The sequence below is a fragment of the Gallus gallus genome, chromosome 13 (genome assembly GCF_016699485.2).
Source record: "Gallus gallus isolate bGalGal1 chromosome 13, bGalGal1.mat.broiler.GRCg7b, whole genome shotgun sequence".
Taxonomy (NCBI): domain Eukaryota; kingdom Metazoa; phylum Chordata; class Aves; order Galliformes; family Phasianidae; genus Gallus; species Gallus gallus.
In genome coordinates, this window is record NC_052544.1 from 9,443,843 (window position 1) to 9,471,746 (window position 27,904).

Sequence of the window (27,904 nt, forward strand, 5' to 3'; positions counted from 1 at the left end):
TCTCAGGTAAGGATTTGAATGGAATGAGACTAGCTGCTTAGCAGGGCAGAACTGGGAGGCTGTTTGAGCAGAGAAGGGTGGTGTATGGAAAAGACTGGGTTTACATATATGTATGTGTATATATATATGTATATATTTATATATATACATGTATATATGTGTGTATGTATGTATGCATATGTATGGGTATGTGCATTTAATATATCAGGTTACATAGAAGATGATATCACCCCGACAAGTCAGTAAGAACAGATATCACACCTTCCTTTTGGAAGCATTCTATCATTTCTCCTCTTTTTGAGGCTGCTCAGAAACTTTTTGGATCAGGTTTTCAGGGGGACTCAATCTCATCTGCGGGGAAAAAGATGGTAGATGCTAGATGACATGTTTTGACAACATGTTGCTCAGGCAGTTGTTTTTCAGGACACATGGAGGTTGCCTGTATGGTGGAAAGTGAGTACACATTTGACGATCTGGATTAGGTGATTTGCGTTGGCATCCTCGTCATGCTTGAAAAGTGCCAGTTAAAATTACTGTGCTACTGAGCTGCTGAGTCTTCTGCCACGGGAGCGTACAACATCCAACACTAAAGCTCTCTCTTGTGGTCATGATATGCAAATACATGGACTTTATTAAAGGCAAACGTGGTTCATAAACTACTTCAGCAAAACACAAAGCTCGTGAGGAGTTGAGAAATCATGTCTTAATTTTATGTTTAACTACGGTGACAGTTTCTACTCCTACTTTTAAAGAGAGGATGTTTATTATGGAAATTATAGGCATCTATTACTCTTCCAACATTGAATCTGTTACTTGAGAAACTCCTTCCTTTTAAATGAGGGGTTGTATTTTTCAAATCTATTCCTGAATTATTTAAAGAGCCAGTTCAGGGGCTTATAACCACAACCCAGTGTAGTTGTAAGGGCAGTTTTGCTCTTGCTGGCTTTGATTTTCACTGCTGTAACCTTGTTTGTGTGCCGAACCTCTGTGGCCACGAGGGCCAGGAGAGCCTGGGAACGGCAGACAGTGCAACATGAGACAATGAATATGGAGAACAACTGGACTCCCATTAGTTGTGCAGGAGCAGAACCTGTTCCCTGCAGATGAAAGCTGACTCATGTGACATTTTTCTGACAGTGAGCACTGTCTCTGCTGATTAAGAAGTTGTCTGATCAGATAGTGAAAGTCATCTATGAGCTGCTGTGTCATCTCCTGGTGGTGCTGAAGTTTTGTGCTGCTGGGAATCCAGGCTCCTCCAAATCCCTTTGTTCTGGCACCAAAGTGGATTTGCCTTCGGTCTTTCCTTGGCCAAAGGGGAGCTGTGAATGAAACTTTACAAACAAATCTGGACTAGTTTACAGATGCTCCCTCAGTGCCTCAAGGTGGACAGGAGCCATGGAGCAGATCTTCCTGCTGCTCGGTGCTGTCGGAGGTGAAAGCACTGAGCTGCCACTGGCACAAAGGCTATTGGCCATCCCATCTTGAGAAATGTCCCACTCAGAGAATGTCTGCTTCAAGCACTTGCTTTTCCTCCTGATGACAAGGAAAACAAAAAGGGAGTGGGTAAGGTGCAAAGAAAAGTGTCACCAGGGATAGATTTGGGGTGAGGGTTGAGCACTGGAGTCAAATGGGGAAGCAAAGGATGCTGTTCTCTGGCTGTCATACAGACCGAGATCACATCATCCAAGTGTGCCCATCCCTGTCTTTGTGCATCCTCACCCAGCGACTGCAGATCCCAACCTTTGTGAGTGCCCTTCTGATGCCAGGGACCCATGTCAGAAGTGCGCCCCAAACAGCACAGACCAATCTGTCCCTCTGGGATCTTTCATATTTTTCTTCTATGTAACACAAAATACAGCTTCCACCTTTATGATACATTCACATGCAGGTCTCTTTCTGAATGCATAATGGACTACATGAAATTACATTAAAATTAGGAAACCTGCAGCTGAAATTAAAAAAGCACAAAGATTCAAAGTCCTTTGAAATGTTCCTGTGATTTGAAGTTCTGCGGACTTACCACTTCATCCTCCTTTGTCCCGCTTTGTTATTCCACACCACAGAATGGATGGTGCTCAGATTATTTCCCTTTTTCTGTTTCATGTTTAGTGGATGTTCCAAACTTGATCAATTTTGGAAAGTTAGACAGTGGCCAAGTAAATAAAATCATAGAATCATTAAGGTTGGAAAAGACCACTGGGATCATCCAGTCTATACACTAATCCATCCCCACCATGCCCACTAAAATGGACTAAATAAAATGTGAAAAGGGAAGAGGAGAGGAGAGGAGAGGAGAGGAGAGGAGAGGAGAGGAGAGGAGAGGAGAGGAGAGGAGAGGAGAGGAGAGGAGAGGAGAGGAGAGGAGAGGAGAGGAGAGGAGAGGAGAGGAGAGGAGAGGACAGAAAAGAAAAGAAAAGAAAAGAAAAGAAAAGAAAAGAAAAGAAAAGAAAAGAAAAGAAAAGAAAAGAAAAGAAAAGAAAAGAAAAGAAAAGAAAAGAAAAGAAAAGAAAAGAAAAGAAAAGAAAAGAAAAGAAAAGAAAAGAAAAGAAAAGAAAAGAAAAGAAAAGAAAAGAAAAGAAAAGAAAAGAAAAGAAGAACAATGTCTCTCTTGACATTGAAAATGCCAACATTTTGAAAGTTTGACTTTGATATTTTTTCATGTTCTGTGGTTATTTCAGTTGTTTTCCAGAGGGTCATCTCCAGTATTCCAAGTGGACAACTTCAACTTACTCTAGTTATCTAAACTATGGAGGGGTCACTTATACACTAACAGATTTTCTAATACAGATTCAGGACTTGAAGCAAGATGGCAGGGTCAGGCTGCGCTCTGCCTTCCTGCAAAGCTGCTTATTAAAACTCATTTGATTTTGAATGAGGCTTTTATTTTCCCAATTGCTTTAAAACAAACAATAATTTTTACTCAACAATTACAAAATAGCAGTTCAAAACGACTGGAAAAACAAGTCTGTTGAATGAATCTGGTCATAGCTGTGATTGTTTTGAATCATTCCTTCTTTGGTAGAAAGGAACGATTCAGAAGATTGACATGTGCGCAAGGCTTCATCCTCTGAATCACTGACTGCCTTTAAAGGCAACTAACAGCTAAATTGCATTGGGGAGTGCTTATTAAAGGTGAGGAAGCTCTCAGCCTCTGCCAGGACTGGATCCTTTGTCTTGTGTAGACCCAAAACACAGCGGAGGTGATTGGGAATGACTTAACACGCAGAAGCATGATAGCAAGGTTAAGAAAACAAAGCTAACAGGCATGCAAAAGGAAGACTGGGAATGCTGCTGACTTCTTGAAAAATTAAGGCACAATGAAGTGCTTCCTTGATTGAGTTTCTTTAGAAGTTAATTTACCAAAACATTCAGTTAAGAAAAGAGCAGCTAGGGTTCAGCGCGGCTGAAGGGCTGCAGAAATAAATCTGCTGAAAAGCTTCAAAACTGGACTGGCACCCATCCTGATCATGGAGAAGGGAGCAGATTTACGTGCTCTCATGGGGGAACGTGTTATGGTCCTGCACCATGGCTGGGGGAGTCACACGGAGCTGCCTTCTTGTCCCTTTCTTGAAGCTACACTCTTAAGGACAAATGCATATTCTCAAAAAACAAAAACAAAAAACAAACAAACAAACAAAAAAACAGCCAACCAAACCAAAAACTACCTCAAAATGAAAGACAGCAAGGAAAATCAAATCAGAAATTGGAACGCCTTATTATAATAAAGCCAATTATTTTCTATTAGCAGATGTGCCTTTATATCCTTGCATAGAACATTTTTTGCTCACCATAACAGATAATATCAAACCACAGAGGTCTGATTTTGTACAACACAATCGATTCATTTATTAAAATCTGAAGCTTCTTTTAGGCTTTCCCAAGACGTACTCTATACTTATCCTGGTGCTGTTTTAACATGGAGCAGAAAATGGAGATGACTATGAATGGTGAAGTTAACAATAGAGTTTACAAAGAGATCTTTACAACTCTTATTAATGTATATATTCAGCCAGATATATGTGTGGATAGTAAACTTGTTTTTCCCTCTTTGTCCTATAACACCCTATCAATGACTCACGTGAGTCCAAGGACTGTTGTGCTTGCTCAGAAAAATGTGTATTTTGTATTGAAAAATATGCCCTTGTGTTTAGCCAGGAATAAAAGAAACAGCAAACAAGGAGCTCCAAAGCTGGGGACAGGTGATTTAAATTTACCAGTAACACTGCCTTTGTAACTGTTGACTTTTGAAAGTATGAGAGGAATGAAAGGGAACGTTTCCTTGGTTTCATTCCCTGGTGTCATTCCTCATCATAATGTAATTGAAGCTCTGTGTTTTATACTGTTGCTTTGCAGGTTGCCTGTGTTTAAAGGTACACTGTCACATAAAATCAAACAATGCTTTACCTCTGCAATGAATAACACTTCCAACTACTAAAACTGATTGTTAAAACGTCGTGTTAGCCCATTCCATAAATCACCAGTAAAATCCTGACCTTACCGAAATCAATGGAGATTTGTCATTAGCTCCCGCAGGGCCAGAATTTAGCCTCCAGCCTTGATAAATATCCAGACAGAACAATATCTCCAATTACTTTCTTAGGTAGGACAAGTGCATTCCTCACTCCCTGCACTCATTGTGCTTCACATCTTGGCTGCTGGGTCAGTCTGATGAACTGCCAAGAGGCACTGATACATCGGTGCGAGCAGCTTCATCCTGCAAACCCTTCAGAGCTTTAGCACAGAGACGATCCCATTGGAGCCACAGGTTTGTCATAAGTGACATAGCTGTGGCTGAGGTTATAACCCATTTTACATCCGTGTGTCAGATGTAGAAACAAAGCACAAAATGTTTTCTCTTTTCATTAGCTTGGGGAGTGAGTAATAACCTCGGTTCTAATTTATGTTGCCTTAGACAATGAGAGGAAAATATTTTGCTCTTTGTTTTTGCCCAAATCATTCTAATTGTCCTCTGGAAAGTCCACTTCATAAAAGGAAAACACATTTGAAAGCATAGCTGGGAAGTTCATCACTTATAGATTGAAAAAGCAGCATTTGTTCCTCTAATCAAGCTTTCCAAGATGATGTGTTCACTACAGGACGCTTACTCATGCTTCATCTAATTTAGGTTTAAATAGCTATTGTGTCTACTTAATGCCATTATTTAAAAATTAGAAATGAGTCTGAGACAAACTCTCAGATCTTACCTCCCCACAGCTCTGGCAACTTCTGGCCCAAACTCGGTAGTTTATACTCCATTGCATACACGTTTAGGAGGGGGACTGGGAAAAGGAGAAAGCTGAATGCCATATCAAGGCATCTGCTGGGACTCCTGCAGGTACGCGAGGCAGAAGTGTTCCCCCTGAAATGCTTTTTGACACAAGTCTGCAGGCTTATTTCATTGCTGTCTCAAAGCCTGGAATCAAACACAGAGTGTATCGGATGTCTCCAGCAGCAACTAAACTCATGCACTCTTGTAAATCTCCCTCGTAATCCCCCTGCTGCTGACACTTTATTAGCCAGGCATTCCGGGCTGTGCTTTACTGGGGCACCTCTAAGTGATTGCAGATGGAATTGCTGTGCTAGGGTTCAGATGTGCTACCAAATAGCTGTCTTCATATTTTCCATGCTCCGCCTCATCTGTCGGGTTGGTTTTAACTGTGTTGTGCTCAGAATGCTCCCCACCTCAAATGAGGAGCTGTAGGACTGGACACCTAAGCAAACTCCAGGCATTTTCATTGTCGTGCAGATACTCCTCCCTGCTGTACCGGGGAAAATCCTCAAGCTGAAAATCTCAGTGCATTGAATGGCCAGCACTAAATGCTGAGCAGGGTGAGGAGGTGTGTCGGTCTTCAAGGGCACATCGGTGGTGAGAAAGTGGGAATTGTGCCGAGCTGCCCAGAGCAGCAGAGATAAGAGGCAATGAATCCACACCAAGTACATCTGTTGGCTTGGATGGAGTGTAGCTCTGTCTCTGAGCAGTTCTCATTAGTGTGCAGTTAACCTAGAGGATGTACTTGTTAACCTAGAGGATGTTTCTGGATTACTAGTTCCTCCTAATGCCATGATAGCATAAATACATCGCATCCAGATCTAAATTGGCATACAATATCCAGTTACAGTCTCAGCTTTGCAGTGCTCCATGCTTTCAACCCTGGGCTACTGCTGGACGGTAAATTACAGTTTCCCAACACCACTCCTTCTAGGATATCCACTGTATGGTTACCTATCCAGTCTTAACCCAAGCACCTCCTGAGCATCTACACGGAAAAATCCTCTCCTCTCCTCTCCTCTCCTCTCCTCTCCTCTCCTCTCCTCTCCTCTCCTCTCCTCTCCTCTCCTCTCCTCTCCTCTCCTCTCCTCTCCTCTCCTCTCCTCTCCTCTCCTCTCCTCTCCTCTCCTCTCCTCTCCTCTCCTCTCCTCTCCTCTCCTCTCCTCTCCTCTCCTCTCCTCTCCTCTCCTCTCCTCTCCTCTCCTCTCCTTTCCTCTCCTCTCCTTTTTTTCCATGTCATATATGTGACATTATATATGTTTAATACATACATGATGGTTTTACTCATATAAGGCAACGAGAATCCCATATGGTATCTGCAGGTCAGAATTAACAGCTATTTGTGAGTAACAGTCTTTTGGATTCAGGTTGTAGAAGGAATGCTGGTTAAAGGAAGGAGTGTTAGAAAATTACTGGAAATGGGCATACATTCCAAGTAGTATCCAGGGAATCCGTTATCCCACCAGTAGAATATTCAGCATACAAATTGCTTTGAAATAGATTTTTAAAATCAAGGCACAGCAATTAGTTTAACTAATTGCTTTGTCTGAGAAATGCATGCTGTGGCCATTAAAAGGAAGGCTCATAATTGTCTAGTGAAATGGGAACCACTGGTTTTATATCAGCTATTTTACAGAAGCTATGATTTCTCTGGTTAAATTGAGTATAATAAAGACAACAAGCCTGTGACAGTTAAATTGTGTCACCTGTGTTTCCAGATGGGGCACAGTATGGAAAGGCTTGCTCTTCTTGACTATTAGTTTAGCTCTATTAACCCACATTGCTTGGAGTAACAGGGTGCCTATCAGACGAGAACAAGGGAAATTGCACTTATGATTCATGCTTTTTCCATCCATGCAAACAAGCCCTGCTAAGCTGTTTTACTCTATAAACTGGACTGCACAAGTAATACGATGAAAAGCATCATAATTTATATTCTGAAGAACATATGTCTTCCATATTGAAATGTTAGCAAGTCCCAGATTTGGTTAAAAGGTTTGGCCAAGTTAGGCATATGTGCTATTGTGGTTAATATGAATTTGTTCTCTACATATGGGCAGCAGTCTGATCTCACATCTTGTTCTCAACAAGACTTACTGTATTATCATGGTTGATTAAATACACATAAATTAAACATGCAGCCAGTAGTGGCTCTTTTACTAGAAGAACATAGTTGTTCATGTGTTATTACAGACAGATTTTCAAAAGAAATCAGCTCCCAGCTAGACTCCAGAAGAAGCAGTCTGATTTTCAAAGAAACTCAACATGTTACATGCTGAGCTTCTGAAAATTTGGCCATGACTACAACTCTACTCCACCACTCTTACGACTATAGCTCATGGTATTATATTGATCATGAGATCTTCTGACATATCCTATTACCCTATGCTTTTCTTGACATGAAGACATATTTCTTCAGATGGAAAAGGAAAAAAGCATTCTCCAGTGTTGCAGGAAATTGAGAAGCTGGTCGTATCTCCTTCTCTGTTCCTGTATGATGCATACTTTTGATCTCTGTTACAAAAGAATGCAAGAAGGAATTTTCTGGGTGTTGTGGGCTGTGTATTTCATAGCTTCCAGTTGACCTACCAAATTCATGAACAAAACATCTATTAAATAGCTGTAAGAGACCAAAGAGGACCGAACTCAGTAGTGGATTGCTTTAAACTGCCCCATAAGCTGCTGGTTAGCAGAACTGACCATCTGCTTCTTAATGGACTCCAACAATTATCAGTGATGCTATTCCTGTAGCTGAAAAGGTACAGAAAAGGAGCAGAAAACTCAGATGTATTTTTTTTCCTACTGCAAAGTTCTAGGCTATGGTGTCCTTTATATCCCCTTTTGGAAGCAGATCATTTCCAGTAGGGTGCAAATCTGCCCATGTAGGGAGCATTTCTGAGGGACATACCACTGCAAAATGTATTTTTCTATTCCATTAACATATAGTTATGCTAAAAAAAAGAAGAAATGCAGATATCTTATCTAGCTTGGTACATGATACATTGACCTAAGCAGTATAGTAGGTCAGTGTGAGCAGCATTTATTTTAGCAGACTTTACAACTATTTCATCAGTAAAAAACCTTTGCTATTTGCTGTGCTGAAGAAAAATGGCAATACAATGTGATTAATATTTATAGGCTGAAGGAAGAATATTCAGATCACTAAAAATTGGTCAACTCTTCACGACATATGCTCATGCACAACATTACACTTGTATCTACACATGGCAGATAGGAATGTGGACAGCGCAAAGTTAAAAAGTTAAATTGCTTAGGTATATTTGAAACTTTGGTAGTGTGGGTGGGTGTCCATATTTCATGTAATTGAGCTCTCGTCCTGCAAGATATTATAAACAGGTCAACAGCATAATGGATCTTAATAAATATGTTTCCTTAAGATTTTCCATAATTATTGTTGGATCTACTTTTGCTCTTGTGTCAGCAGAAAATGAGACAAGAAGATTTAAGTCCTTCTGTACCTGGGAAACAGATGTAAAATTGCTTTGCTTACTTATGCAAGTTTTAATCAATAATTTCAGACCAGAGGAACACTCTCCAAAGCTCATCATCTGCCACATCAGCAGGTCAGAAAGTGCCGTGTTCCAAAGGAAGCAACTCAGAATAGGAGTATGAAGAAATTATTTCCACTTTTTTTTTTTTTTTTTTTTTTTTTTTGAGACCTTCCTCCACATTTCCTGCTTTTCTTTTCCCTTGTGGACTCTGTTGAGAAGCATTGGGTAATGCCTAACCTAAATGTTGCTTTAGTCACACACCACTAGTCACCCAGAAACCATAGAATGTTATTAAACTGCAGTCATTTCTCCTTGGGTTCCATCAATTATCAAGACTAATGGTAGAAGGGTTCAGCCAAGGTTAGAGCACGTGTACATCTCAGGGCCATGGGGAGCTCTGTATCACTGCTCTGAGCCGACATAGAAGGCACTGTGGGTTTGACTGTTTCTGGGACCATAAATTGAGGAAACATGTAAGTTCCAATGATCCCTAGCTCTCCCTGTAGAGACAGAGAGGGAAGGAGGAGAATCACCAACTAACATTAGCAAAACACTTCTCAGAGCAGCTCACGACAATTTCTCTAATCTAGAGTAATCTAAGTGGAAGCTTATTGCTGAAACAGTCCATTTCATCCTTATTTAAGTGCTCATCATTTGCATTTCTCTTCTAAAGTGTTGTCTTCTGTGCGTTTCTCCTTCTCATCACCGTCATGGCTCTTAAATTTGTCAATGTTGTGGATCCACAGAAAATCCCTGAGCTCCAGGACTCTGAGGAAAGAGAAGGATCTGGGAGGGGAGGAACCAAATGGAAATAAGCTGAGTTGACTGCATGTTGACTGCATGGCAGTCCTTGTGTCATGACCCTTTTCAGCCTTACTGTTCCACCACCTCCATATCCAGGGCTCTGCTGAAGTTGTGGTTTTGGTCACAAATGTCCAACCCATTCCCATACTGCTTTGGAAAAGAAAAGAACTTCTTTAACAACCTTAGGTATGCACCCTCAATATATTAATTTTGCAGCAAATGGTGTGGATTCACAGTTAGTACAGAATTTGACTGTAAACTGCACTTGAAGATTTACACAGATGGTTTCAGCTTCAACCAGGTATACATTTACCTGTGAATGCAGCCAGATTCTGTAAGTCCCTTTCTGGCCATAGTCTTGCTTCTACCAGCTGACTTTAAGTAAAATATGTGATAAGGTTGCATAGATTCTGAGTGTGAAGGAAACAAATACCAATCTTAAGGTCTTTGGGGGCAGCCTAATATTAAAATGAGAAAGTGGAAACCTAAGTGAAGCAAAGGTTATGAAAAGCAATTTCATCATTTCCTTTCATTTGACAATAAAAAATATGTTTAGCATTTGTTCAAAGTCCAGAACTTGAACTAACTCAACATGAAGATGTATTTGTAGAAAATGGCCAATCTCATCCAGTCTCGAAATTCAGTTGTGAATCATGAATTCCAGCAGATTCCCCACATCAGCTGTATGTTAAAACCTTTCCCAGCTGTTATAAGTTTGTTCGTTTTTCAAAGTTATTAAAGGATACGCCCCTGCTTATAACTCTCAGATCATGGTGAGATGCAAAAGGTTTATGTATTTCAACAGAATGCTATTTTGCATTTACGGTACTGTAGATGAGAACGACTTGTTATTTCCCATGAGGCCAATCAATGCTGGCAAGAATAAAAATGGTGATAACTTAAAAGCATTCTTTGAAAAATTGTCCAGAATTTCAAACCATGAACAAAACATAAATGCTAACTTAAAATAAGTTGAAGTAAGTAAAATGTGATTTAAAACCTTAAGCAACCACCTTGCCAAATCCAGTAAGCTTGTTACGCCTTTTTAATTTGGCTGCAGTGACTTTAACTGGATCAGAACAACAAGTTAAAAAAAGAAACCACAAAAATGAATTCAGCCAGTGTATCAAGAAGGTCCTTAGCAACCTGTTTCCAGCTACAGGCAGCTGCCGGTTCATCAGCCATCCCAGAATACTCCAGACATTTAAAGAGCAACAATCATTATAGGCATGGCTGTTAGAATACTCCAAATTCTGGTGGTTTTTTTTCATATGGAGGGTTGTCTGTCTAAAAATAGGTGTATCCAACTGTGAACACATCCTTTTTCCATAGTTTGGTGAACAAAACAAAAGTGTTTTTCAGTATGCAAAAAACACTGGGTTGGTTGATTTTTGTTTTGGCCTTTGAAGTTATTTAACTTCTTTTCTAAGTTTTTAAAAGTCCTTTTTCCAGAAACTATTTGTCCAATTCAACTCAAGTTGTTGCAGTGTGCAAACCATCATTATTTTTTTCTTTTAGCAGAGCTACTACTCAAGAAAACATTCTTGAAAATTCTACTGCAGAATTTGAAAAACACCCAAACATCCTTTTGTTAATTTAATTAGCCCTCTATTGAATTTTGCACTCTTATTTTCTTCTATGGTGACCAATGAAACAATTATTTCTATCCACTGTAAATACATAATATATTTTCCTTAAAATGGAAAACTTTCATCTTGTCAGTTGTGTGATACTGTGATCTTCTTTTCTCTTATCCAGATCTCTAAAGACGTATGGAACTATCTCCATAAAATCATAATTATTTCATATCTCTGGGCTACAACTATCCATTTTTTTAATGCAATTCCTGCTGATTTTATCTGTGTTAGTGCTTGGCACTTCTGCAGATTAGCAGACAGATTGTGTGTTGTCCCCTGAAGAGGAGGAACATAATGGATGATCACTTTTTTTAAAAGTTTGGTTTAAGGAAATTAGTTTGCTCAGAGGAAATCAGCAGCAGTGACATGAGTAGAATCAGTTTTCTGGGACAATATCCAACTGCTTTCATCCAAAAGGCTGTCCTGTCTTCAACACTTTGCCTCATTCACTACAGAGCTTCCACAATTGCAGCAAATGAAGCAGAGATCTTGCAGACAACTTTTAGCTTTGATATTCAGCCCCAGTGAAACCCCAGAGCACTTCTATCCTGTGCATCAATAAGGCAAGCATCCCATGACCTTGCATATACAATATATATGCACAGAGAGCAGATCAAAAATCTCCTGCCAAAAGTAATACTCTTTTTCCTAATTTTCAATGTTTGAATTTGCAGCCTTAATAACCTTTTTCGGAGGAGGGGGGCAGAGAGAGTTGGTTTTGTTTGGCTAATTTCCCAGGTACACTGAAAATATATGAAAAACAGAGTTCTGTTCATCACAGTGGGAGGATATACATCAGGCACTACCACCTGAGCCAACAGCATATCTGAGAAATGTAGGATTCAAGCATCCTTTGCATGGCCCATGACTAGCAGGTGGTGATACATTTTTTGGCTTCCCAGAGTTTTGCTGGGAGTAGAGACCCGGAGCCCACTAAGCTCTCAGGGAGGGAGGAAGGAGAACCATGGTATTCCCAGTGGGAATAAACTCTTTGCTCTGTTTCCTCAAACCTGTCCCTTAATCAGTTTAAATCACAAGATTATTTAGGTGTGTTTATCCAAATAATGGGTAATGGTCAATGAGTCACCTTATTGGCTCCATATAATTGCAGAGATACACGCTTCACTGTGTTACAGTAGTAGCAGCAACGTAGCCATGATGGTCTAAGGACATAAGAGGAATTGCAGCTGATGCAATTGAAATAGTCTTTCATATACACATAAATGAGAAGCTAGTCTGTCCAGGAACTGTTACAATTGACTTAAAGTTTCAGAAATAATCTTGATTGTGGCCAGAATGCTCAGCATCATATAAAATAGATCTCTAAAAATCTGATTACTGGTTTATTCTGGTTAGAGTTTAATCTATGACACAGAGTTTGTATTTTAACTGGAGGCACAACCCAGTAGCTACCATAAGTCCCTTATTGGCCTTTTCTGTAATGCATGTATTTGATGTGTTTTCACCCTGTGGCCCTCAGGACAGATGGCATGAGTTGGCTTTTTCCCAAATCATTTCTGGACTATGGTGTGTGCTGTCCCTTAGTCTGCCTGTCTCCTTGCCACTGTTGTTTACTCAAGATGAAAATGGATGGGGAATAACATACGTGCACTATGAATGTCCATGGGATGAAAACCCCTTGAGAAGCAGAGGGAACACCAGTGTAGATAATCCTACAAGGACAAGAGGTAATGGCTTTAAGTTGTGTCAGGGGAGGTTTAGGTTGGTTATTAGGAGAAAATTCTTCTCAGGTTGGTGAAGTATTGGTACAGGCTGCCCACTGAGGTGGTGGAGTCACCTCCCCTGGAGGTTTTCCAGGAAAGGGCAGATGTTGCACTGAGTGACATGATTTGGTGGTATGGTGGTGATGGGCTGATGGTTAGGCCAGATGATCTTAGTGGTCCTTACAAACTTAATGATTCTATGATTCTATGAACCCATTACTTCCCAGAGCCAAGACCTTGCTCCTGCACTCCTCCAGTGTAACACTGTAGGAATCTGCATGGTTTCCAGGTATCCACTCTCAGAACTGGGTTTTAACTCACTTTGAATTGGGTTTCCACAGTATTTTGTTCTGTTGTCAAACTAACAGACTGAAACAGGATCAATAAATATACACGTCAATAGAATCATGCCAGTTCAGATGATGTGTTCTTTACATAGATGAATGCAAACAGGCAAATGGAGCAAGGGGCCATGTAAAATGAGAGAATAATATGGGATTACTGAAATAAGCACTATAACTGCAGAGCCCTGAGGAAACAGAGAGCTAACACACTCCATCTAAACTCTCCCATAAATAGTTTGGGTAATTAGGGGCTTAGATTTATTGAAAACAATGAAAAATGCCATAATTACCTTTACGTATTTTTCTTTCTTTCACAGGTAGAAAATGATCCCAGCAATTTGGTGTGCAGTTAGCAGGGCACATTCTGCATTGCTGTTCGACCACTGTGCCATTCTGAGCAAGGAATGCTTCAGGGAAACCCTACTGAACCTGTCTGTGCTTTTCCTTTTTAAATCTTGTAGCAATTAGCAAGCATTTCATGGACCATTTAGGTAAAATAACATAACTTGGAAAATGATGCCCAGTTCTCAAAGGCTATGAAGTATTTCCTTGCTACAAATGGGAAGATTTTTTTACAAATGAGAGGTGTCCTACTGGCTGGAATAAAAGCAACTCCAATTCAGAAGGAGGTTTGCTTCTCAATTATTTTTTCCCAAAACGAAGTAGAAACTGCTACTGGTAAATACCTCTATTAGAAACCTCTGTGATACTCAGTGCACAGCAGAGGGAAAACTCACAAGAAACCCAATGACTATTCTTTTACCTGAGTTGATGAAGGTGGAACCAGCAAACAAGAACTGATGAAGGCAGACATCCAAAGCCTGAGGCAGAACTGGGGCAGCTCAGCCACACGAGACATGGTCGTATTTCAAAATAGGCCAGTACAGCATAAACCTGTTTATGAAATGCAGGTGGAGTCTAATTCCGAGTTTGTGGTTTGAGCTTTAAAACTCATTATGTTTTGGTTCTGCACTCCTTAGAGACCAACTGACTCCTTGTACATTAATGTCAAGATGCTCAGATCAAATAGAGGGCTGAAGTTTACAGCTCCAGTGTTTTGATAGCAAAGCATGTGTATAAGACAGTTCTTCTCTCTGGAAGCTGTCGTCACCCTGCAACACAGAACATGTAAATGACTGGCTTTCAGGCCTCAATAGATGGCCTGCCTCATTCACCTGACATTTTATGACTTTGTCTTCTGTGAGAGCGTGTGGTTTGCAGGATAGGATCTGGATAGAAAAAAGCAACCAAAGATTGGATGTGACAGCAAAACTAAATAAATGCTAACAGATTAATAAATGGTTTGGGGGAAATCCTGCAGCATTTCAGATTCATCCCTGTGTGAGTCATTTCTTCCTGGATATCTCTACATGACCTTATGCTAAGCAGACTGTGCAATGTCCCTTGGTCACTCAAGACGTTGAGCTTACAAAGTACTTCCCTAATTGTATAAAGAAGATAGGAGGAAGGCTGCACAGGACTCACTTTCTTCAGCAGGAAAGAGGGGACTGGATTTAGCTGGATGTGCTGTGGTATTTTCTGCTCTGTGCAAGCTGTGGAAGGAGTAAAGGAATTTTTCTGTGAGCATTCTCATCTCCAAGCTAAACAAGCCCAGCTCCCTCAACTTCTCTTCATAGAAGAGGTGCTGCAGCCCTCTAAGCATCTTTGTGTCTTCATCTGGACACACTCCAACAGCTCCACTTCTTTCGAGTGCTGCTGCCACCCCTCTGTTGATGCTGCCCAGGATGCCATTGGCCTTCCATGCTGCAGACATACTCTGCTGGTTCATGTCCAGCTTTTTGTCCACCAGCTACCCCCAAGTCTTTCTCCATAGGGCTGCTCTCAATTAGTTTTTCTCCCAGTTTGTATACTTACCTGTGAGTGCCTCAACCCAACTGCAACACCTTGCACTTGCCCTTGTTGGACCTCATCAGGTTCATGCGGTTCCACTTTTTGAGCATTTCCAGATCCCTCTGGATGGCATCTCTTCCTTCTGTTGTGCCAATTGCACCACTCAGCTTGGTGTCATAAGCAAATTTGCTGAGGGTACGCCTGATTCCACTGTCTATGTCACTGATAATGATGCTGAAGAGCACCAGTCCCAAGACAGACCTGACTTGTGACCAGCCTCCACCTGAATATAGAGCTACAGACCACAACCCTCTGGCTGCGACCATCTAACCAATACTTTATCCACTGAATAGCCCAGCCTTCAAATCCATCTCTGGATGGATTGCAGAGATGGAGGATGTGTTGCAGGACAGTGTCAAAGGAAGAACTGTTCTGGCTGCAGGCCTAGGTTTTGTTCAAGATAAATGGGTCTGCCATGATGTTCACCTTCAGTTCAGCACTTGACTATGATGTTATAGAATAATAAATGCAGCTCTTGCATAGCTCAGGAAATCTAAAACTGAGATCAGTTGAATACATTGCACAGCTGAGTCAAAAGGTTTTTACTGGGCTACTTACTGTTGAGTTGGAATAACTACAGCATGGCACAGTGAAGTAATCCTTTTTCATTTATTTTTGGATTTGAGCCTTTTGCTCCAAGTTTCCTGCCTGCGTTTATGTTGCTATTCACTAGCAAAACTAATCTAGAGCAACATAACAAAAGCAATATGTGAACTACAGCACATCAGGAATGTTCATCCTGGAACAGAGTAATCCCTATCCCCAGGGGCAGAGAGGTGTTTGTAGGAAAAAATAAAAGCTTGAATCTGGCTTTGTAATACAGTGAGAAAAAAGGCTGTTTGCCACTAGAGGGTGTTTCGGCTGCAAAACTGTCGCTGGAAACACAAGGATTTTGTTTAGAAGCTGATCTTCTTTGTTCTGAAATTAATTTATGCAGCCTCAATTATCTGATGTTTAGTTTTATAGGCAATTAAGTTCTCAGCATCATTCAGCCCACCTGAACCAGCCCATGGTGGGTGGCTTTGTCAACAACAGATAATTTATTTTGGCTGATCCAATTTTGCTTGCTTGTTGTTTAAGGCAGTGTTTGCAGAGCCCCAGGCGAAGCAAGATTATTTAAATGTACAAGATAGGAGTGTTTTCAGTATGCATTTGTGGCATCAGAGCCATGGCGTCTCAGCTCCCTTTTCTCCTTTGCTGGTGGGAAGAGATAAGGAGAAGCAGCCAACAGTTGGGGGTGAAGAGGGAAGGTGAGGATGGCTGAACTCAACCCAGAACAAAGCAGTCTGGGAATGTTGCCCAGGTTAAGGAACTGGCAGGCAGGGTATGAAAATTCAGCTTCCTACAATGTTTTGTGTCTCCAGTGGGCAATAATAAGGGCTTCCTTCTCAAATAATCATGAATCATAGAACCATTACGGTTGGAAAAGACCACTAAGATCACTCAGTCCAACCCCAGCCCATCTCCACCATGCCCACTAACCAAGCGCCCCAGTGCCACATCTCCACAGTTCTTGAACACCTTCAGGAACAGTGGCTGTACCACCACCCTGAGCAGTCTGTTCCAATGCAATACTACTCTAAGAATAATGTTTTCCTAATATCCAACCCGACCCTCCCCTGGCATAGCTTGAAGCCATGACCTATCATCATATTATTAGTTACCTAGTGATATGTAACAGCACCATAAGCTCTGCTGGAAATTCAGCCTGGAGAAGCTGGAGGAGCTCTACTGGTGATTGCTGAGTGCCTCCAGCCCCTTGTGAAAGAGGTGTTTTGCTTCAGGTGGGTGTGGATCAGGTATATTAGCACACATTTAGGTCTCAGAAATGGAGATCCTTGGAGGGTGGCATGTTTCTCCTTATAGGAGAAATGATTACTAGAGCATGGCGGATTGAAAGCAAACAGGAAAAATTACATTCAGGAAGGCTTATAGAGCCATTTCTAGTTATATATGAGACGTGAAGTCTTGCAGATCAATATGCTTAATCTAGTTCCCTGCTATTTTAAGCAGCCAGGTTAAATAATCCTGTTCACAAAACAACCAGAGCTCCATCTGGTCTCCATACTGTGCTTCATCCAAAAACCCAAAGATAGGCTGCAAATTTGGTAGCCAGAAGAGTGAAACAGTTCTGGGTTGATCTCACTATTCCTCTTGTTCTCCTGGCTCAAAAAGAAAAAAAAAAAGATTCACTAAGGGCACCATATAGCTCCTTAAAGGGCAATAGGAGGGATTTATGTTATAAATGTGATCAGCACCATACCGAAATCTTAATTCTTCCCCCTTCCAACCCACTGTGCAAAGAGTTGTGCTCTTCTTTGGGAACTGCAGAAGCAGCTAGTACAGAATTTGCCTGATATTCTGTCAGCTTCTCCCCCGTGCACTGCAAATGAGGAGCACGTTCAGGTGGGAGGACAGTAAGGCTGTACACACACCCTTCTGGCTTCTGCTGCAAGTGCAGGAAACAGAGGGAGTTGGCTTTGGAACTGCTGATATCTTAGATACGGGTGGGTGTATTCTGTGCCTTTTGTTCCTCTTGATGATCAGCCTCAGAAGTGATCATCTATAAATTCTGGAGTTGCCTGTGTCTTGTGCAGGCCCTGGCACTGACCACCACCTGTCCTGGATGGGAGTCCAGCAGCTGAACCTCTCTGAGTTGGCCGAGTGGAGCTCTGCACACACAAGTAGGGGCTGCAATGAGCAGAGTGCAGTGGCACTGCTCTGGTTGGCTGTGAAAGAAATGATCTCAAAGGAGAGATTTTTAACGCTTTAGGAACACAAATATAATTGAAGGGAGTGTGTTGATGTCCCAGAGAGGGCAGAAAGTGTCCTACAGCTCTGCTTTATGGGCTAATCTTCAATCAGTGGTGTTTTTCCAAAGCAATGATTTTACATCTGGAAGGTTTTTACCTGCTTTAGTTGTTAGCCGTAAGCAGCACTTAAGGATCTATCCCCAGAGATGCTTAGTTTCTGCCTGGTAGTGGGGTGCTGAAATTCCAGTCTCGCTCCTCTTCTGTTTGGATTTTTAAATAGATGCAGTGAGGCAATTTCACCGCTCTCACAAGCAGGTAGGACCCTCAGCTCCTCTCCTAAAGAGTACTCTGTTAGGGCTGAAATTCAGCAGTAGATGGCACCAGCAGGATTGCAAAATGGGCTCTGAACGCTTTCATAGTGCCTTAAAATTCCCCAAATGTTTCACAAAATATGTAGACAACTAAATAAAAAGACCAGCACCAGCCACTGGCAGAGATCAATCATGCACCCTGGAAATGGTGCCCATTCCAGCAAAGCACAGCCTTGCACAGGGGAGCAGAGGGTGTGGAAAACATCACGTTACCCTGAGTCTGAGCAGAGGGTTTGTGTGGTTGGTTGTGCTCCAGGAAGACCTCTGCCACAAAGCAAACGTGGGCACTTGATTCATGAGCGAGTTTGCATATGTGCATGTGGAAGAGTACATGCTTGTAGAATAAGTTCGCTAAGATAACCGTTGTCCAGCACTGGTCACTAACTGCTGGTAATTCACTGCGAACTGGACTCAGAATGAGGCTGTCCACCACTCTGCAGTGGACCCTGGGCTGGGATGACACTCTGTGGGGGGAAAATTCTCATGCTGTATTTTCTAGCAAAGCATCAGAGTTATATTTCTGTCTCCAATGCTGAAGAAGGCTGGCATTGCATAGTTGGCCATAGTGAACAAAAAGAACCCATGGGTTAATATACTATGGAACTATGGTGGGATTTTGTGTGTGTTTTTTTTTGTTTGTTTGTTTTTTTCCCTGCAAGAATATACCATAGAGTTAACTAGCCAGGAAAAAAAAAAAATAGAGAGAAAATAGGGCAGAAATAAACCAAGCCAGGACAGTTTTTGTTTTCATAGAAATCACAGAATCATTCAGGTTGGAAAAGACCTCTAAGAACATGTAGTCCAGCCATCACCCACTATCAGTGTTGCCCACTGACCATGACCTCGGTGCCACATCCCCATGTTTCTTGAAGACCTCCAGAGATGGGGACTGCACCACCTCCCTGGGCAGCCCATTCCAGAGCATCACCACTCTTTCTGAGAATTATTTTGTCCTAATATCCAATCTGAACCTCCCCTGGTGCAACTTGAGGCCATTCCCTTGCCCTGTCCACAACACATACTGGAAAAGAACAATCGTTTGGATCTACATCTTTCAGTGTTTGATATGAAGGAGACTAGGACAAACAAACCAATTCTTGCTCCTGTTCTTTCCCAATAATATGATTGTCAGGGAATTCAAGAGGTGATAAAAGGAGATGCAGATTGAGGATGCTACATTTAAAAGTTCAGTCTCCACTTCAGGATCTGCATAGCTGTATGTTCTGGGAGGGCTGCTAGGTGTATGGATCAAAGACCACCAGCTGCTCCCAGGACCAAAGCAAGAAGTAAAAATGCATATATGATTTGCACTTCAGAGTTATTAGTGGCTTTCACTTCAGGAGGAAAACATAATGTGGATTTTACAAGGGGATACAGATGGTATTGATAGATGCTTCTTAGCTGTAGCAGAGATGCCATCAAATTGCTTCTATTTAAACATCAACAGAGTTTATCTGCCACCTCTTACTTGCTGAAACAAGGATTTCTGTGCAGCTCTGTAACCTTATGCTTCAAATTTAGCTTTGCTGTGGAGCATAATTTCATTTTGCAGAATGGTCTGACCGTCGTGTCTCAAGGTTGCACAATAAATTCTAACAATTCATACAAAAGGCTGGACGCTATCTTTTGCATTGAAATCATCATTAAATCACTCAGCTGGTGAAAAGCTTTGCAGTGAAAGTGTTCCAGAGATAGTAGGAGGGGTATTAGTATGCACGAGAAAAAGACCCATTTCTCCAGAGACAGAAGAGTAGGGGAAGACCTTGTTTTCTAGCTCTCTGTAACAAAGGTGTTTTGAGAAAGAATTGCAAATGAACCACTCTTCCATCGAGGCAATTTGCATATCATTAGCCTCCTGGTTTTGTTAATTGTTTTCACCTAGAGGAGGTGGAAGGGTTCACTCTTTGATTGGAAAATGACAATGCCTTTGGAGTTTCGCACTTTATTAGTGATAGATGGGACTAATTTTTAAAAGAATTTTAGTTAACTGTTACCAATTTTGATGGAGATGATAATGCTCTTTCAAAAGAAAATCAGGATCTTGTCAATGGCTCAGAACTTAATTCGTTGCATTTCTATGGATGCAGTGCTTTCAAACGAAAAAGAAATACTTTTCTTTCTCCCTCCAGCCCCCAGCATTGGGAATGTAGCGTCTCTCTTTGCAGTAATGTTTTCCTTCCAACTCGGGATATTCTATGATTCTATGACTCCATAAAGAATTCAAAAAGGTAGAAAATTCAAAGTTTTTTTGTTTTTTTTTTTTTAATCTCAGTCGTTGCTCGAAAGCCTGACTTGCCATGTATGTTTTTACCTTCAGTTTTGTAGATTTGAGGAAATAAAATAGAACTTGGTTTTTGCACCACTGAAAAAGACAAAAGGGAAGAAAGGAGTCACAGATTTAGGACACAGAAGAGATGATACAAGCCAATTCATCACTGTTATTGACATGGCTCTGACTCTACTGGCTTCGAGAGACCCATTTAATGTATCTTTACAAATTCTGACTCAAGTGCTAATTTGCTAAACTAGGTGTCTCTGTGACCACTGCCTTAAATGTTCTTCACGCATCTCTGCACGTAGTGTATGTTGATCAGTATAGGCTTGAAGTATGAGTCTAAACTTGATACAATTCGTTGAGAAAGAAAGGTAGGGAGGCTCAAAAAGGGCTAATGCAGTCTGATGCATCAGAAAGCAAATAGGAAAATGCTTTTGATGTATGGAGAACAGATACTTCTGAATTGTATTTCTGTCCTTTTTAGTTTGGGAACTCTTCCCATGCTTAAGGCTTGAGTGTGTGGCTTTGAAATAGGGACCTCACAACCTGCATGGGTTTTTGATTTCTGATGTTTGTCAGAAACACAAATAACAATGCATAAACCTGACACTGGTTGTAATGTTAATTAGTAAAGCATTTAATGGAAGGATGTTGGAATCCATGCCAGCAAGTGCTTTTGCAACTGCTATTTTGTTTTACTTACTTGGAAATTTTGATGCCTTATCTGACACCTCTTCTTCCATTGACTCAAAGACCAAAACTAGCATGAGATACAGCCTGTTTAGATAATTTACATTTATCAAAAGAAGAAAAGGGTATCTGTCCTCTAAATAGCATGGGTGCCAGAACTCTCTTCCATCTTCATCTGTCACCAGGAAATGGTTCTATTTATCCTATTTATTTAATTGCCTCAAGCATTCAGTGTCCCAAAAGGAAATATTTTATTGCTCTCTGAGGATCCATTGTAAAGACTATTATTTTTTTAATAAAGCTGACAGCATTGAAATCCATGAGCTTTTGCCACTGACACAATTTGTACAAGTCTGAACTTTCAAGCCCTTGCTTCTTTTGCAGTCCAGCTAATAGGTTGTTTCATAGTCACATATATATGACTTCATCGCAGTTCACAAGTACATTTTCTGGAGATTAGCTCCTTGATGTATTGCACTGGTCTGTGTATTAGCTGCTTGGATGAACTTAGGTTTCATAGCCTATTGGTCCGCTAGTGGCTAAAAATTTGCCACAGTCATATGATTAAATATGAAAAACATCTGTTTTAAGTAGTCTACCAAAAATGGGAACATCTGGAAAATATTGGTAAAGAAGCTAATTAAGTTTGTCAAGCTACAAATTGTTCTAACAGGAAGTATTTAGGAGTAGCAGATAATTGAGATTTCATTCCTTTGCCCCTTGTCTGTGCCATTTGTTTGTTTTAGTGTAAATGGAAGGACTATTTTACCCAGCCTCTTCCAAATTCACCCTCTGGACATAAACAGAGAGATAGTTATGAGGTACTGTGTTGCAACAGGCTGCACTTACAGTAGGAGAGAAGTGTGCTGGAAACTTATTTTCATTCCTATGTCTCGTGTTTAAACCATATTGAAAGAAAGTAAGATATGGTCACTTTCCAAACACACCAGTGACTGCCTTCTGATTCTCCCCCTAGTACTGCAAGGATGATATTAGCCATATTCACAGTTATATCCAGCTTTCTGCTATCTTTGCTGCTTTGGGTACTCTATCTCATCCTCTGGGCTGATGACTTTGCCACTGTTGCTGAAGTTTTTGACAGATTGCACACCAGTAGGGCAATGCAATGTCTACTGACAGAAAGCACGCAGGAGGACTCCAGTTATCACTGAACTTGACAGAAGCACCTGTGAGCATATAAAGACCATCTGCACAGGCTTCTATAAGATATCTAGAACACCAACTTTGACTTTCAAGTGTTGCCTTGCTAAAAAGAAATAAATAAATAGGAGGATTTGACAAAGCAATTAATGCACATACAAGAGCCTCTTTGCGTCAGAGAGAGGTTTTCGTAAGCCATAATGGGTTGAACCCCCAAGAATCATCACAGATCTCATCCTTTTTGCTCCAAGGGCAGGAGATATCTCTGGCTTCTTAAATGTTATGTCACAGGAAACAAGTATATTTAAATGTATTTTTAAGGGTGGAACAAAAACCTTAATCCCCCTCAGATCACATTTCTTTCTCCAAAAGAAGAGACACATATATGCGGTTCTGCACCTCTGTGGACTACTGAAACATGCCCACATACAGCAATGAACTGTTCACAGCACTAAAAAAACTTCCTGTGTGTTCATTTTAAAATAATAATATCTCCCTGTCATTTTGCCCCCCATTTCCTATCATGTTTCTGCATTTTGAAAGGCAGTGATTTGTTCTAGCAATGTTTCCCTGACCACATCTTGCTTGGGCAAGGCAAGGAGTGAGAACAAAGCTTTGTCACCGTGAGTAATAACCCTTAGATGCTAAGAAATTAAATATTAAGGGCTTTGCAGTGTTACTCACACAAAAGAAAAGATATTAATGAGCGGGCTTCTTTGAAAACACCCTTCTGCAGCTAAACCTTTAATGACAAAGTCTTTCTTTGGATTTTCTTGCTGAATTATCTGCAGTATATCTGTGAGCTTTATGGCTTTTATGACAGCAGCCAAAAACTGGCATTGTGTAAAACCAAGAAATATGAATAAATTAAAGTACAAATGAATGTAAATGTGAAATTAATCGTACAAATACTCAGTAGGAAAAAAAAAAGTGTATATTGGTCTCCAGTAGCAAACACCCTGCTGGCTAGATTTGACAGCAGCTAATTGAGGAGTAATTGTTATTACCGTCTTGTATTTGCTGTCCACAGCAATTCTGGCTGCATAGACATTGGGATGCAACAATATGGGTTCTTTCCTGTAAATCAAGAAACATAAGCAGTTGGGTGCAGAGCCTTCTGCAAGTAAAACATGTTGCTTACGGAGGTCTGCAGGGCCAGGCTGGTTCCACAGGCATCAGGGGTGCATTTCTGTTTTCTCTCCCTGGTGTTTTATCTGGTGACTCCATACGGGTTTTCCTCCATTGATCATATTGATTGATGAGGACTGTACTAGGTATCCTATTTGCATAAAATTAGGAAAATAATACTTTCCTGCTGTCCAAATTCTTGTAAAAAAATGGTTCAGGATTAGCCAAAAGCTTCAAAGGCTTCTGGGAAGCAGGCAAATATGCATGCACGTGGAAGTTCATACATCTGCACATTGTGACTGCACTTCCATATGAAAACAGTTTAAAAATGGCAACAATCCGAATAATTCCCAGGTTGTGAGGGATTGCAGTTCAGATCCTGTGTGGTTTCCAGTAATGATGGAGCTGGTTGCTGAGAGGAGATTTTGCCCTGACAATCCTCAAAGGCTAAAGGTTTTTAAGGGGATTTAGTTTATTGCTGATCTTCAGGTGTGCGCAGGTATAATTTCCTTTTCTTTCTTTGCCAGCAGGGACTCTGCAGTCCTCTGGTGCCGACTAACTCAGCCTTTCCTACCTGGAATTCTTTATGGGCTAAGTGGCTAATGATGAATGCATTTGAAATAATGTATAAAAAGAGCATAAGAATCTAAGGAGAAGGGCCAGGTTTGGAGTCTGTTCTTAATTGGGCTTGCTTTTCTTTGCTGGCAGCATTTTAAGAATGCAATCCAGGTTATTAAGTGCCATAATTGCATCTGTAAATCATGTCCAAGTGACACAGTCTGTGTCTGAAAATAACTGTGGAACTGAAACGAGCAGGCAGTGTTTTCAAATCTGGTCCCTGGATCATTTTCACTTCTTTGAAAAATAAAAAAAAAGAAAAAAGAAAGAGGATTATTCTGAGACTGAATTTCCAAGCGTAAAAATGAGACCTCAGGTGAACCCAGATGCTCACTTTCTTTAAAATCTGGAGCCTCATTATGTATTCTCAATAACTTGGAGACAAAAAGACATAGTAAAATATCTACTTTTGTCTTTCAAATGTTGTGTATCTAAACAAACATGAGCCTTATACTTTGTGAATCAAACCACAGGTTGAAGGTCAATCAAATAAATTTATGTCACATTTTTGAATGTTTCACATGTGTATCTCAAATGTATATTTAACATGAGATTCAAGATTTCATATATTTTCTATCATGGCTTCTATGAGTCACATCTGATATAATATATATATTCTTCTTTTTAGGTTGTTGCCTGAAATGACTGTTTCTTTTGATTTACTTCTTTTGTTACATGTGGAAGTTACATACCTAATCAAAATAGGAAAATTGTTTTAGCTTTCTCTTGCCTTGTGATTCCTAATTATCCAATACCTTTATTCTATTCATATATTTTTTTTCTTCTTTTTTCTTTTAGGAGTATTTTGGATGAGGAGAAACTTTTCTATAAAAATCTGTTCTTTCCCTGGAGCAAAATGGCTTGAATACACTCCTGGCTGCAGATCTGACGAGGAGAGGTTTTGAACCATCAGCAACTTTTATGAAGCCGGTATTTCCCTCCTCAATAGGGAAATTCTTTATGCAAGGACTCAGGTGAGCAATCAGTGCTATATAACTTATTCCCAGAATGACAACATTTCTAAACGTGGTTTGGGAGTGCAATTTACCTGGAAGGAAGTGATCTCTGGTTTACTGCATGAGTACAAGCCAAGTCACCCGGTCTGTAATGGAGAATGGAAATAACAGGTCTTGGGATCAGCCTTTTCTCTGGTCTTCTTGCTCACCATCCTCAGCTGGTACCAACAGGCTGGAAACCCAACGACTGTGTATGCCATGGCACTGAACAGCCAGAGTTCCCAGGCAAGTCTGAAACTTCTGTGGCCCCCCAAATCCCTAAAATAACATACCTAAAGTCAGCTACAGTGCAAGCCAACGTTCTGCACTGGTTTAACTTCCAGGACAGATGTTCTTGGTGCTACTTGTGAGCATGTAAATGAAAAGTAGCAAAAATACTCTCCCTTTACCAGCTTCCAGCTAGACAGCTGGTTGTGCTCATATAACAACTGCTTGCAGCTGTAGTTCACCTCACTCCTACCCAGCTGGGAGCAGCTGGTACCCAACCCCCATAAGTCTTACCCAGTACTTACTGAAATCACAGCAAGACTTCATCCACTTCAGCTGGCTTCAGTTCAGGACACGCTCCCCATTAGAAGTACCTTATGGGTCCCTGCTGGTGCTCCGGGCTCTTCGAAGCCAATCATGGGTTCCTGAATTGCCGTTTTCAAGGCTTTGTATACAACAATGGCTTCTAAATAAGTGTTTCCCATTCAAGACATCATAGATTTCTGTAATAATACCTCTAAACAGGTATTTCTTTGCCAAGGGGCTCCATAGAAATCTAGATGCTCTGAATGTTGAGAACTACAGGTTCAGAGTGGCAGCAGTATGTGTAATGGAGCCCACTGGAGGCTGTTTCCAAAAGAATGTTTGGCTACTCACAAAAGCACAGCTTGGAAAGATTCTAGCATTTGGAGTCTGGGTAATTTCTCCCTCTACCAGAACACCTCCACCTTCTCTCTGCAGCCATCCACACAAAGCTCCCTGCCAAGCAGCAGCATATGGACTATGGCTTTAGTTCTTTCCTTGCTATGTTTTAACGCAGTTGGCACACAAGTACGCCAGCCAATCGGTCTAGAGTTTAATGTGAAACTTTTTGCCTCCTGGGAATAGATGAGTGTCTATGGGAATTCATTCTCCACTGGGCTAAAGAAATTGAAAAAGAAGAACAAGTATTCCTCTCTGCCTAATTTCAGCTGAAATCTCTTTAAAATAGAAAAGCAGACAGGAGATGGAAATAAACCAATACATACCTTTCCAGTCCCACTGGACTTCAGTTTACCATAAACACTTACTGCAGCTATTAAAAAAATATTGTGTGCTATCAGTCAGTTGATCCTCCCATAGAGGTAGCATCTGCCCATTTGATTTGAATTTCAATGCCATTGTTTTGCGTGTGTTGAACTACAAAGAGAAGAAAAGGTTTTTGTTATTCCTCTTCATCAACGGATCTAATGCAAGAGGAAAATTGCCGGTAATTATCTTTGTAGCAATTATGCTGGCCCAAACACAGTAAGTGCAAGCACATTCCTTGTTATTTATTACAGAAAGATTTCAAACCACAAGCTGTTTAGAATGCACAGCATTTTAATTCACGAACTTTGATGAAACTTATTTTAATATAGCTTTGTTTTCCTTATTAAATGACAAGAAAAAATAATTACAACAGATCTCATAGTGCTTTAATGTAGTAAAGGTGATGAGTGTATTTCAGTAGTTAACTTTCTTCCTTTGGATATGAACAGCATGGCTGCTCTACAGGTGTTTTCTCAACCAATTATAAATATGTAAAGCCTGAAATTTTATCAGAGTTTATGCCTGAACATGAAAAATAACATTCCGTTCTCTTAATTGAGTTTATCTTAATCCACAGGGATTTTATTTCTATAAATTTGCTTCTGATGTCTTTTGCCCTGTAATAAATTTAATAAAGTTTTGAGATGAAAGATTTATCTTATTTTCTGAGGGTTTCTGAGTTGTGTTATCCATCCATGCTGCAGAACAAGCCTGTAGTACCTGCCTTTCCTACTTACTCTCATGGGAAGCTATTTTTCAGCAAATTATTTTCCCAAAAATATTTCCACTTTGGGGTGTTTTCTGTGTTTCATTCAATGTTTCCCTGAAACTGCTGGCTTTTTATTTTCCCCCAGAAAATGCAAATGTTAATTAAACTTCAGTCAGTACTGACCTTTGGAAGAGTTTCTGTGATCCTGATGAGAGCCGTCATTCTTTTGCTTCATGTCCACGCTCTCATGCTCCATAGAAGGAACAAACTGAGCTTCAGGGGTTGCTTGCTCCAACAGGAGTGATTTGGCTTTTTTTCACCTTCTTATAATTTCCTTTGCATGTATTTTATTGTTTTAAAGCCCTTCCAACATGTGTTTGCGTGTGCACATATGGACACACGTGTTTCCATGCCACCAATGGACTCATATTGCGAGCATTGAGAAGGCAAAGTGTTATGAGATCTCTCTGTCTCAGTTCCTGTGTTGTTTTGTTCCCTGAAGAAAATTAGCCATACGAAATGCAGTCTGGTTTTAAAAATATCAAGGCAGGATGAGAAGAAAGGTTCACTTGGTCTTATGACGCAGGTCCCAAAGATAAAATTCACTATTCATTAATACATATTAACTTTTAACTGCTACAGCACTAGGTGTGGGGTATCTGCAATGTTTGGACATTTATACTTATATAGTATTTACACGCTTC

The 27,904-nt window shown here is 40.6% G+C and overlaps 1 long non-coding RNA gene across 1 annotated transcript; it reads right to left on the bottom strand.

Annotated features, from left to right (window-relative positions):
* Window positions 1-27,217, bottom strand: LOC107054519. Its single transcript, XR_001468856.3, has 3 exons — window positions 25,726-27,217; window positions 25,246-25,299; window positions 1-1,533 (listed from the first exon to the last, which is right to left on the bottom strand). It is a non-coding gene; the product is annotated as an uncharacterized LOC107054519 (long non-coding RNA).
* Window positions 27,218-27,904: the final 687 nt, after the last annotated feature.